The following is a 13,284-nucleotide window of genomic DNA, read 5'->3' on the forward strand; positions in this document are numbered from 1 at the left end:
ACCCCCCACAGTGAGAGTGCCAAGCCCTAACCACTGGATCAGGAGGGGATTCCAAAAAAAGTGTATATTTTAATTTTTAACTGATTTTTATTGAAGTATAGTTGATTTACAATGTGTGAGTTTCTGCTGTACGGCAAGGTGAATCAGTTATACATATACACATACTCTTTACCCACGTAGATCGTTATAGAGTATTGAGTACAGGTCCCTGAGATATGCAGTAGGTCCCCATTGGTTATCTCTTTTATATACAGTAGCGTGTATGTGTCAATCCCAATCTCCCAATTTATCCCTCCCCTTCCCTTAACAGTATATTTTATTAAAAACTATATTTAGGTCACTTGCCACAGCTTTCACATTTTAGGTTATCCCAGGCTGTCAACTCTGAACTATTAAAAATCTATATAGTATATAATTATTAGAGAAATGCAAATCAAAACTACAGTAAGATTAATATCACCTCACACAGGGCAGATTGGCCATCATTAAAACATTTACAAACAGCAAGTGCTGGAGAGGGTATGGAGAAAAGAGAACTGTCCTACACTGTTGATGGTGGAATGTAAATTGGTATAGTCACTATGGAGAACAGGATGGAGGTTCCTTAAAAAACTAAACATAGAGCTACCATATGATCCTGCAATCCACTCCTGGGCATATATCCAGAGAAAACCATAATTTGAAATGATCCATGCACCCTAATATTCACTGCAGCATTATTTACAGTAGCCAAGACATGGAAGTAATCTCAATGTCCATTAAAAGAGAAATGCATAAAGAAGATGTGGCAGATATATACAATAGAATATTGCTCAGCCATAATAAACAGCAAAATAATGCCATTTGCAGCAACATGGAGGAGTTAGAGATTGTCATACAGAGTGAAGTTAAGTCAGAGAAAGACAAATATCACGATATTGATTATATGTGGAATCAAAAAAAATTATTGCTGGGAGGAGGGGAGAGGGAGTGGGAAAAAGAAAGATAAATTGGGATATTGGGACTGACATATATACACTACCATATATAAAATAGATAACTAAGAAGAACCTACTGTATAGCACAGGGAACTCTTCTTAATATTCTGTAATGACCTATATGGGAAAAGAATCTTAAAAAGAGTGGATATATGGATGGGTATAACTGATTCACTTTGCTGTTCAACAGAAACTAACACAACTTTGTAAATCAACTATATGCCAATAAAATTTTTTTCAAAATAAATCTGTACAGTATATTTTATAAAATAATAAATTAATGCTTTACACATGCAATTTTTTCCCTAAAGTTTGTCTTATTAAGATCACATAGAGCCTAGTTTTGTTTTTTGAAAGATGTTTGCTTGTCTGTTTCATTATTTAAATAAATTGCCCTATTTTTTTCATGCCCAAATAGCCCACCCTCTATTGTGGGGAAAACTCTTTCCCTAAAATAGTATGATCAATTATCTACTTCCTTTTTCCTAATTCACTCTTAAGAAACCCTGATATTTCTTTTGAATGGCTACAAAGACATTTTCGAATTATTTAAAATGTTGGCATTTATGTATTCACGTGTACACAGGAAACAATCACACAGAGTCTTCAGGTCACTGGTGTCTAATGTGGTTCATACGTGAACCTGCTAGAGACCCAGATGAGACCAGGCTTGGAGCACTGGGTTTTGAAAAACACCCTCCTAAGAATCTCAGAGAAGTAGGGTGACGAGGAAAGGGTCACTTCAGGGGTTTGGCTTAACCTCACTGCTCCGATCTCCACTTTGAGCTCCTTTCCCATCTTCACAGAGGGGGACCCATTTTCAGACTGTATCCCCACTGCATACAAACCCCGTCCCTAACATCTCGATGCAGCAAACACATCCAAGAATCACTGGACCAGGTCCTTATAAACATATTTATATCAGAGGGGAAAAAATGGCACTTTGGGAGCGCTATGGTTCACTCTGCTACACAGTCATCATTCTAGACCAAGCAAGAAATGGTTAGTTTCTCAAGTGAGTTAACTGAGTGAAGTTGGCACAATGACAAAATTGTTCCCTAGTCCTTCCGGGGCTTCCTTGGTGGCTCGCAAGGTAAAGCATCTGCCTGTAATGCAGGAGACTCGGGTCCGATCCCTGGGTTGGAAAGATCCCCTGCAGAAGGGAATGCAATCCACTCCAGTATTCTTGCCTAGAGAATCCCACGGACAGAGGAGCCTGGTGGGTTTCAGTCCATGGGGTCACAAAGAGTCGGACAGAACTGAACGATTAACACAAACACAGCTCTTACAGAGAGGCACCAAACGAGGCACATCTCTGGGTGAGGCCCGGTGCCAGGCCGGCCGACCCTGGTGGAGCTCAAAGCCTGATGCCCCCAGGAAGCCTGACATCTTTCCTGAGCAAAAACACCCAGCCTAGAGGTGCTGCCTCCTCCCCAAAGCCCGAGGGCAGGTGAGGGGGGCTGCAGTGGTAGCCGGGCTGGGAGCAGAGCCAGGAGAGGTGGGTGGGAATGTGTAAGTAAGGTCACCAAAGCTTCAGAGACCTCGGTCCATCCGAACTGCCTCTGCCGAGCTGGCGGATCAGTGCCATAAAGAAACCCTGAATTTTTTCTTTACAATGAATTTGAGGATTAACCAAACTGTGAAGTTCTAATTAGGACAACGAAATTAATCCCAACTAAATTTCCTTATAAAGTGGAAAACTGTTGTGCTTTGGGAACACATTCTACCACGACGGTTCAGCAGTGAGAGAAAACAATTATAAAAGCTCTTCTGTTTCTCCCTTGAAATCGCCTTAAAACAACAACCATAAAAAGGCAGATTGTGTGTTCTCTCAATCGAGGTTGAGAAGAGGAAGCTTCTCACTCCTTTTTCTATCGATAGGGCCTTACTGTTAGGGGAGGTCACTGATCAGAGACAGTATACAGGAAATTTTGCATATTAGAATATGTTGATGTTGTTCAGTCACTAAGTCGTGTCGGATTCTTTGTGACACCATAGACTGCAGCACGCCAGGCTCCCCTGTCCTTCACTATCTCAGATTCATGTCTATCGAGTCGGTGATGCTATCTAACCATTTCATCGTCTGCCACCCCCGTCTCCTTTGCCTTCAATCTTTCCCAGCATCAGGGTCTTTTCCAATGAGTTGGCTTGTCTGTTTGGTACATTTACATTATATGTAAATATAACGATTTTCTTTGAAATTGACAAAAGCCAAACTTTGAGATACAATGTTTTTTGCTATCATTACTCCTCCTTGAGAAATAGTAATGTGTTTCCTTTTAGTTCTTCTGCAAATTTGTATTTCAAACATCAAAGGGGTACACTATAGCTCTGGTCTTTCAGGATTTGCTAAATCCATCTATATTTACTTTATTCAAAACCTTTCATGATTTGCTAGTTAATATAATCTTAGCCTCATCTGGGATTCTTATAATCCCTCGATCGGGTTACACACTTTCCTCTGAAATTTTTCCAGTTCCATTACATTATCCTTGAAGCATGTCAACCAAAACTGCAGGAAGTGTGCATTAAGATTTCTTTATAAGGGTGGGACAGTTTATTTTGTTTCCAGTGCTTCCGATGAGGCATGGTGTTTTAACATCCTTTTTATCACAGCTAACAAATTATATTAGTGAACATAGAAGAAGTCTACAGAAATCCCTAAATTTCATTTATAGGTCAAAATATAAAGGTTAGAATCTATCATCTAACAAGAGTATGTTAAGATAATCTTCCCCCAATTGCCTTTTTCTTGTTTTATTACAGCTCATCTGCTATTATTGAGCCAACTTACAATTTTACTAAGAGCTCTGGGTGTTGTTTCCTTGAATTTATAGTTTAACTGTGCAAATGTTTAATGTCATCTGAAAAAAAATGGACATTTCTCTGTGTGTTACCTTTTTCCAGAGAATTTATAAAAGTGCTAAAGAAAATTAGTGCCGACATCTACCTCATAGGAAGCTATCTGTTCATAAATCTTCAGCTTTTATCCCATTGGTCCTGCTCTTTGGTCTATATTTCTAAACCAGTCTCTTATCCAGTGACATCCTGGTAAATGCTCAACAATTGGTTTGCTGTTTTTCTATGACATAAATACTCCTATGATGACCACGGAGAAGGCAATGACACCCCACTCCAGTACTGTTGCCTGGAAAATCCCACGGACGGGGGGACCTGGTAGGCTGTGGTCCATGGGGTCGCTAAGAGTTGGACATGACTGAGCGGCTTCACTTTCACTTTTCACTTTCATGCATTGGAGAAGGAAATAGTAACCCACTCCAGTGTTCTTGCCTGGAGAATCCCAGGGATGGGGGAGCTTGGTGGGCTGCCATCTATGGGGTCGTACAGAGTCAGACACGACTGAAGCGACTTAGCAGCAGCCTCAGCAGGATGACCAATTCAATGAGTGGTCAACTGGCTTGCAAGAGTATATCACTTTGTTTGCCAGATTTCTGGAAATATAACAACTTGCCTATATGAGCTGTCTTCAGCATAGCACCATTTCATCTTTCATAGTATGCAGTCATCAAATTATATCATGACTGACTGTGTGGAACAGTGTATGTTAAACCTTCCTAAAAATATAGATTGACAGCATCTACTGATTTTTTTCCACAATACAGTCTAAATATTTTTTAAACCCTGAGGGATCTTCCGTGATTTTTTTTTGTTTACTTTCGGAAAGACATTAAATTGGGTGGATTAGAGAGAATTTTCTTCCTGAAACTTGTTTGCCTTTTGACAGAAGTTGCTCTTCTTGAGGTTTTCAAGCATTCTCCCCTGTAACACAGATTTCACAGGCCTGTCCAATGTGTGCGTTATTAAGTTCATCCATCTGGGGTACCCGAGTGACCCTTGCATGTTTCATGGGTGGAAGTCACTCATTACATTAGATAAAAGTTAAAAGCCGACATAAACTTAAACTTTAGTAACCTGTTTGTGGAAAAGTCCTTTCCTACTAAGTCAAAGTCCAAATTGTAGACATACAATTTGGTGGCCAGAGAGACAGTTTGCAATAAGTATAGTCATTATTACCAAATACTATAACTTAGGTCACTGACAGACTTTTCTAGTGGCCAAATCTAGCTTGGAGTAGAGAAAGAGTGAGATCTACCCTCAAAGCACAGATGCCATGAGAGCTCATCCTAGATGTCTTCTTTCCCAGATGATGTCTGCTAGGACCCCATTTTGAGATACCAGCAGATGGGCAGGGGCGCAGGGCTGGGGAAGGGGTTAGGCAGAGCTCAGAAGATGAGGAAGTTGATCAGAGCAGTGGTGGTTCAGGAAGCATAGTGGTTGGTGGTGGCCATGTACAAGTAGGTGAAGCTCTCTTAACTGGTTGCACTTATTCCCGAACTTGGAAAGGGAAATGGCAACCCACTCCAGTGTTCCTGCCTGGAGAATCCCATGGACAGAGGAGCCTGGCAGGCCACAGTCCACCGGGGTCGCAAAGAGCTGGACACGACTGGGCACAACACAGCATTCCTGAACTTGGCCATGGAGATCTAGTGAATGACCGACGTTTGCCTGAGTAATGGGAATTATAGACACAGAAAACCTTCTTCTAGTGGGAAGGAAATGAAATTTAGTAATTTAAACTTAGTAAGGTGGTTCAGTGGTAAAGAATCCGCCTGCCAATGCCAGAGATATCAGAGACACGGGTTGGATCCCTGGGTTGGAAAGATCCCCTGGAGGAGGAAATGGCAACCCACTCCAGTAATTTTGCCTGGAGAATCCCATGGACAGAGGAGCCTGGCCGGCTACAGTCCATGAGGTCGCAATGAGTTGAACATGACTAAGCATGTAATGTAGTTTGTTTTCTAGATACAATGGTGAGAAGAAACAACAGCTATTCACAGATCATCTGAAAGTATCAGTTTAGTCATTTATTTTCTTCCTACCTACCATGATCAGATTTATCAAAGAACAGAAAACTGTCTTTTCTCCCTTTCTCTGATGGAGGTGCTAAAGGGCAATTTTTTAAGTTAGAAGTCTGTTTTTAACACAAGAGGTTCTAGTAATCCTGTAAAAAAAAAAAAAAGTATATAACTCAGAAACTAAACACTGGTGTGCAAAAGTTTTTAAGCATTAAGGTAGGTTTTTTTCTAGAATATCTTCCAATTTTAACAAATTTTGTATTACTCCAAAACTTGGCTACATTTTGTGAAAGTCAGATTACTCAGAAACACATAAACTAAGAAGCAAATAGAATGTTATAATTTCAGTTGAAATTCTGTATATGCAACCTGTGTTTACTTTTTAAAAAATGTTACTTTATAGCAACTGTCACCAAATGCTTCCTATAACTTTTGTTTGGACAGTTCTGAGAGATTTTAGTTTTAACAGGGTAATAATACACACAGACAGAGGAGAACTTCGGCTAAGAAAAGAATGACAACTTTAGGCATTCTAGTTATATTCAGCATCAATAGGAGAGAAAACCACATTCCAGAAGTATTAGAACAGGAAACAAACCTGTAAGACAGGCTTTTCTTTCCTATTGTTCTCATATTTTTATATGATTTATTTCCTGAGTTTTTCTTCTACTGCTTGTTCAGGCTAAAAGGATTAACAAAATACCTACTCTGTTTTGCCCTGAGTGAGTCTCTGCAGAGGGCGTGGTGTGTCACATGTGTGCTTACTTAGTGATTGAGCTGGATGGTTGGAAGATTTACTCTGGAAAATAAATACCTCGAGGGGTGGTGCTGGAATTTCCTTTTCCAGAAACCTTCCCTCACCCCCGGAGAAAGAGTGTAGTTTGCCGCACTTGGTTTTACAAGAAAAACAAAATACTTATCCACAGCATTTAAAACTCTGACAACTGCTATAAAATTAATAATCTCTAAGTTACTAACCAAAATCTATAGAAAACATTCCCTCAAGACATCTTTAATAATTACTGCCCAATTTAAAGAAAGTAATTGCTTAAAATAAGTTCCAAATCATTGTTTTATTAACTATAATATCCATCCTTAGAACGTAACAAAGTGTGTGGCACATAGAGGGCACTCAATACATGCATGATAAATCAAAGAATAAGCAGTTATGTGATTTCTTCAATTATAGCAGCTTGAAGCATGGATGAAAAAAATCCTGCTAGGAATAAGTTTATGATTTTAGTAATATTATATGGACTGCATAGCAAGACAATATCAACTTCTGTCACTGACTGGTAAATTTCCTTTTCTATATAGCCTTTCTACTCATAATCACCTAGTCCTTTAGCTAGAATTATCTGAGGATCTCCCATGAGTCTCACACCTCTAGGGCACAGGATACGAGGATAAGTGAGGGACAGATCATACCCTGGAGTTCAAGGTAGACCGTGCCTGTTCAAGACCAGACTGTACCCTGGAGTTCATATATATGTGTGTGTGTGTGTGTGTGTGTGTGTGTGTGTGTGTATGGTTGACGGTGGGTGTTGGGTCTTACAAGTAAATGACTATAGCAGTGAGTACTGTGATAGAGGTGTGTTCCACCAAGAGTAAAGGATGAACACTGCATGGCTACAGGGAAGGCTCTGAACTTTATGAACTAAATCCACATCTTCCCAATACAGAGTCAGCAACTCATTCTGAAAATAAGCTAAAGATGTCAAGTGCTTCCTAATTAAATTCTGATCGTATGCAGTTAGTATTAATTGTATTTATTTGTTTTTATTGCTTATAGCTTTTGAGGAATAATCTACACACTCTAAATTCTACCCATTTTAAGTAAACAATGAGTTTTAGTTAATAAATAGTGCAATCACTACCATAGTCAGATTTTAGAAAATTTTGAGAACCCTAAAGAGTTCCATCACCTCTTGGAGTTAATCCCAGTCCCACCCCCCTGGCATCAGGCAACTACTGACAGGCTTTCCATCTTCATAGTTTAGACGCTTGAAAATTTCATATAAATGGAATAACAGCATATGACATTTTCTATATCTGTTTTTTTTCACATAATGTTTTGATATTCTTCCATGTTGTAGTCTGTATCAGTATTTTGTTCTGAGTCAAGCTCTATCGTATGGCTATATCAAAGTTTTGATTATCTATTTACCAGTTAATGAGCATTTGGGTTGTAACTATATTTCACTGTATTCCTATTCTGTAAAAATACAGAAGTATATATATATATATATCATATATATATATATACATATATCAGTTGGGCTTCCCAGTTGGTGCTAGTGGTAAAGAACCATCTGCCCATGCAGGAGACACAAGAAACGTGGGTTCGATCCCTGGGTCAGGAAGATCCCCTGGAGGAGAGCATGGCAACCCACTCCAGTATTCTTGCCTGGAGAATCCCATGGGCAGAGGATCCTCACGGGCTACAGTCCATAGGGTAACAAAAAGTTGTACATGACTGAAGCAACTTACCATGCATGCACATATGTATCAGTCATCTAACAAATATTTATTATGCATCTTCTTTGTACCAGGTTCTGTTCCAGGTATTTGAGATATAGAACTAAAACAGAAAGTTTAAATGTCTGCACTCAGAGAACTTACATGTATATGAAAGGACAGAAAATAAGCAATGAACATAATCCATAAAATTTATAGTAATTTAGAAAATGAAAAGTGCTATGAAATAAACAGGGAAGGGTAAGAGAGATGGATTAGTATGTCATAGTTAAAGTAGTCCTCACTGGAAAGGCAATCATTGAACACAGACTCAAAAGACATGATGGAGTTAGCCACATGGTTATCTGGAAAAAGCACATCCTAAGCAAAAAGACCACTTCATATAGAGATGAGAGCATGCTGTATGTTCAAGAAACACTAAAGGGCCAGTGTTAAGGACAGTAAGTTAAGGGGAGATGGGAAGGGAATTATAAGCCATGTAAGACCTTGTAACTGACCATAAACACTTTGGTGTTTACTATAAGTAAGATGGGGAAGCAATGACAGTTTTGAACAAAGAAATGGCATAATCTATCTTATATTTTAAAATCACTATTGCTTCTGAGCAGAGGATAGAAGAGACAAGGTGGGAAGTGGAGAGACTACATGAATACCCAAGGCAAGATATAACAGGGGCTTAGACCAGGTTGGCAGCAGTGGGAAAAGTGAAATGTACCTGGATTCTGGATACATTTTTAAGGTTGAGCCAAATTTCCTCATAGATTGAATGTGGAGTACGGGAGAAAAGAGATGAAGCAAGGATGACTTCAAAATTTTGTCTGAGCACTTGGAAGGACTGAGTTGTCCTTAATTAAGTCTGAGACAACAGTGAGTGAAGTGGGTTTGGCATAAAAAATTAGAAGCTCAAATTTGAAATGTTCAGTTAGACATCCAAGTACAGAATGAAAATAATCCTAGATGTCACCAAGGGAAAAAAATCAACCTATACTTAGATATACCATAGGACATTGAGTATTAAGAACAAGGAGAAATCAGTGGGTAGAGAAGTCAGATGCCACTACAAGGAATCACAATAAAACCAAGATGACAATAGAATTATATATTCTTGGTGTTATAGGGACATAACTTAGAATTCCATACCCAGAGAGATAATTATTCATCAAATCAAAAACTCACTCACTGAAAGTGGTTAATCACTAAAGGAACATCTATAGAAAAGTCCTAAGCAAGAAAGAAAAAGAGTTAACATTAAGTTCACTTCCCTTGTAGCTCAGCTGGTAAAGAATCCGCCTGCAATGCAGGAGACCCTGGTTTGATCCCTGGGTCAGGAGGATCTGCTGGAGAAGGATAGGCTACCCACTCCAGTATTCTTGGGCAACCCTGGTGGCTCAGCTGGTAAAGAATCCACCTGCAATCCGGGAGACCTGGGTTTGATCCCAGTGTTAGGAAGATACCCTAGAGAAGGAAATGGCAACCCACTCCAGTATTCCGGTCTGGAGAGAGCCTTTGTGTGGATCACAATAAACTGTGGAAAATTCTGAAAGAGATGCGAATGCCAGACCACCTGACCTGCCTCTTGAGAAACCTGTATGCAGGTCAGGAAGCAACAGTTAGAACTGGACGTGGAACAACAGACTGGTTCCAAATAGGAAAAGGAGTACGTCAAGGCTGTATATTGTCACCCTGCTTATTTAACTTATATGCAGAGTACATCATGAGAAATGCTGGGCTGGAAGAAACACAAGCTGGACTCAAGATTGCTGGGAGAAATATCAATAACCTCAGATATGTAGATGACACCACTCTTATGGCAGAAATGAAGAACTAAAGAGCCTCTTGATGAAACTGAAAGAGGAGAGTGAAAAAGTTGGCTTAAACCTCAACATTCAGAAAACGAAGATCATGGCATCTGGTCCCATCACTTCATGGCAAATAGATGGGGAAACAGTGGAAACAGTGGCTGACTTTATTTTTCTGGGCTCCAAAATCACTGCAGATGGTGATTGCAGCCATGAAATTAAAAGACGCTTACTCCTTGGAAGGAAAGTTATGACCAACCTAGACAGCACATTGAAAAGCAGAGACATTACTTTGCCAACAAAGGTCCATCTGGTCAAGGCTATGGTTTTTCTAGTGGTCATGTATGGATGTGAGAGTTGGACTATAAAGAAAGCTTAGCGCTAAAGAATCGATGCTTTTGAACTATGGTGTTGGAGAAGACTCTTGAGAGTCCCTTGGACTGCAAGGAGATCCAACCAGTCCATCCTAAAGGAGATCAGTCCTGGGTGTTCATTGGAAGGACTGATGTTGAAGCTGTAACTCCAGTACTTTGGCCACCTGATGTGAAGAGCTGACTTACTGGAAAAGACCCTGATGCTGGGAAAGATTGAGGGCAGGATGGAGAAGGGGACGACAGAGGATGAGGTGGTTAGATGGCATCACCGACTTGATGGGCATGAGTTTGAGTAAACGCCGGGAGTTGGTGATGGACAGGGAGGCCTGGCGTGCTGTGGTTCATGGGTTCACAAAGAGTCGGACATGACTGAGCAACTGAACAGAACAGACTGATACAGTCCATGGGTTCTCAAAGAGGTGGACAAGAAACAACAGTGAGCATAGAAATTGATAAAATTATGGTGAATTTAATAAACTATTGGTTGTGCAAAATGGAGAGGTAGTCAGTGAATCTTAACATATGTTGAGGTCCTGATTTTGACCTTAGGAGGATAGACAAACTAAATACTTCTTGAGTTTGTCAGAAAAATGTGCTATTTCAAATAATAAGAAAAATATAATAGTAAGCTTCCAAATCAGTAACTAAAAGGAAGGGAAATAAAAATGATTCACTAATCCAATAATGAAAAAAGAAAAGGAGAGAAACTTTGAAAAAGAGCTGGCTAAAAAAGATGACACAAATTAAGATGTCAAATTAAGTCCAAAATAGTAATTGCAAAAAATGTGAAAGGAATATTCATATCTAATGACAGAGAGTAAAAGATTGGAGGGAGCAGAAATATAATACATGTCTCTGTCTGCCAATTTTAGAAGATACATCCAAAACAGCAAAAGCTGAAAATAAAAGCATGAAAACTACATCCATAAGCAAATACTTACTAAGGGAAAATTGGTATTTCAATATTAATAATAGATGAATTAAAGTTGAAGTAAAAACAATAAAAATAAATGGGATTTCCATTTATTTATGTATTATCCCATTTATTATTTATTTATTATAAATTATCCCATTTATTTATTTATCCCCAGTGGTAAAGATTTCCACCTGCCAATGCAGGAGACACAGGAGATGCAAGTTCGATCCCTGGGTCGGGAAGATCTCCTGGAGGATGAAATGGCAACCCACTCCAGTATTCTTACTTGGAAAATTTCACAGACAGAAGAGCCTGCTTGTGTTGTACAGTCCATGGAGTTGCAAAGAGCTAGACATGACTGAGCAGGCACATATGCATGCAAAAACAATAAACTGCATAAAGGTACTGATTATATAATAATAAAAATAATTTAGCAAGAAATAGATGTGCAAATTATCAGCTAGTATGCCTCTAGCATCAGAATCTTGAAATACAAAGAACAAAGCAGAATTAGTTAAGATTATTAGTTAGTATTTATATTAACATGTTAAGTTTAGTAAGAATTAGTTAAGATTATAATTAGTGGAGAGTGAAAAAGCTGGCTTAAAATTCACCATTCAAAATACTAAGATCACAGCATCCAGTCCCATCTCTTCATGGCAAATAGATGGGGAAAAGTGGAAACAGTGGCAGATTTTATTTTCTTGGGCTTCAAAATCACTGCAGATGGTGACGGCAGCCATGAAAATAAAAGACGCTTGCTCTTTGGCAGAAAAGCTATGATAAACCAAGACAGTGTATTAAAAAGCAGAGACATCACTTTGCCAACAAAGCTCTGTATAGTCAAAGCGATGGTTTTTCCAGTAGTCGTGTATGGATGTGAGAATTGGACCACAAAGAAAGCTGAGTGCTGAAGAATTGATGCTTTTGAACTGCGGTGCTGGAGAAGACACTTGGACATAAAGGAAATCAAAGTAGTCAATCCTAAAGGAAATCAACCTTATATATTCATTGGAAGAACCGATGCTGAAGCTGAAGCTCCATACTTTAGCTACCTGATGCAAAGAGCCAACTCGTTGGAAAAGACCCTGATGCTAGGAAAGATTGAGGGCAGCAGGAGAAGGGGACAACAAATGATGAGATGGTTGGATGGCATCACTGACTCAATGGACACCAGTTTGAGCAAACTTAGGGAAACGGTGAAGGACAGAGAAGTCTGGAGTGCTGCAGTCCGTGGGGTTGCAAAGAATCAGACACGACTTAGCGACTGAACAACAACAGAATTAGAAGTATAAACAGACAAATCCACAATAATATGGTGAGATTTTAACATAGAGTAATATGATAAAGGGGGTTTTCCCAGGAGTCTCAGTGGTCAAGAAACAACCCTCCCACACTTTTTTGGAAACAAGTAAACAAAAAAGCACTCCTAAGTAACACAAGGAAATAAAATTGTAACATAATGTGTGATGAACAAAAAATGAAAGCATTACAAATTATGAGAGGTGGTGGTAATGTGGTAATCAGAGGTATATTTAAAGTCTTAAATGCATTTTTAAAAACAGAGGTTTATTCAGAGAGAAGTAATACATAAGTAAATTAGGTAAGTATTAAACTGATAAAGCTAAAAAAGGAAAGAAAGAAGAACAGAGTAAGAAAGGAAATGATAAAAAAAATAAGCTTGCAAATGAAAGAACTAAAATTCAAGAGATTTGCTTTGATATATACAGAATCTTCTACATTCCATGGGGTTGCAAAGAGTTGGACACGACTGAGCGACTTAACTGAACTGACTGATACAGAATCTTCTTTCACTCATGTGAACAAGGTTAAGTCTCTTAATAAGTTAAGAGGATGCTCTGC

At 39.1% G+C, this 13,284-nt stretch overlaps 1 protein-coding gene across 6 annotated transcripts in view; it reads right to left on the reverse strand.

Annotated features, from left to right (window-relative positions):
* The window catches only part of PHACTR2 (phosphatase and actin regulator 2), a 291,648-nt gene that overhangs the window by 140,095 nt on the left and 138,269 nt on the right, over nt 1–13,284 (reverse strand). The window lies entirely within an intron of this gene.

Source organism: Odocoileus virginianus, chromosome 34, assembly GCF_023699985.2.
Source record: "Odocoileus virginianus isolate 20LAN1187 ecotype Illinois chromosome 34, Ovbor_1.2, whole genome shotgun sequence".
Classification (NCBI taxonomy): domain Eukaryota; kingdom Metazoa; phylum Chordata; class Mammalia; order Artiodactyla; family Cervidae; genus Odocoileus; species Odocoileus virginianus.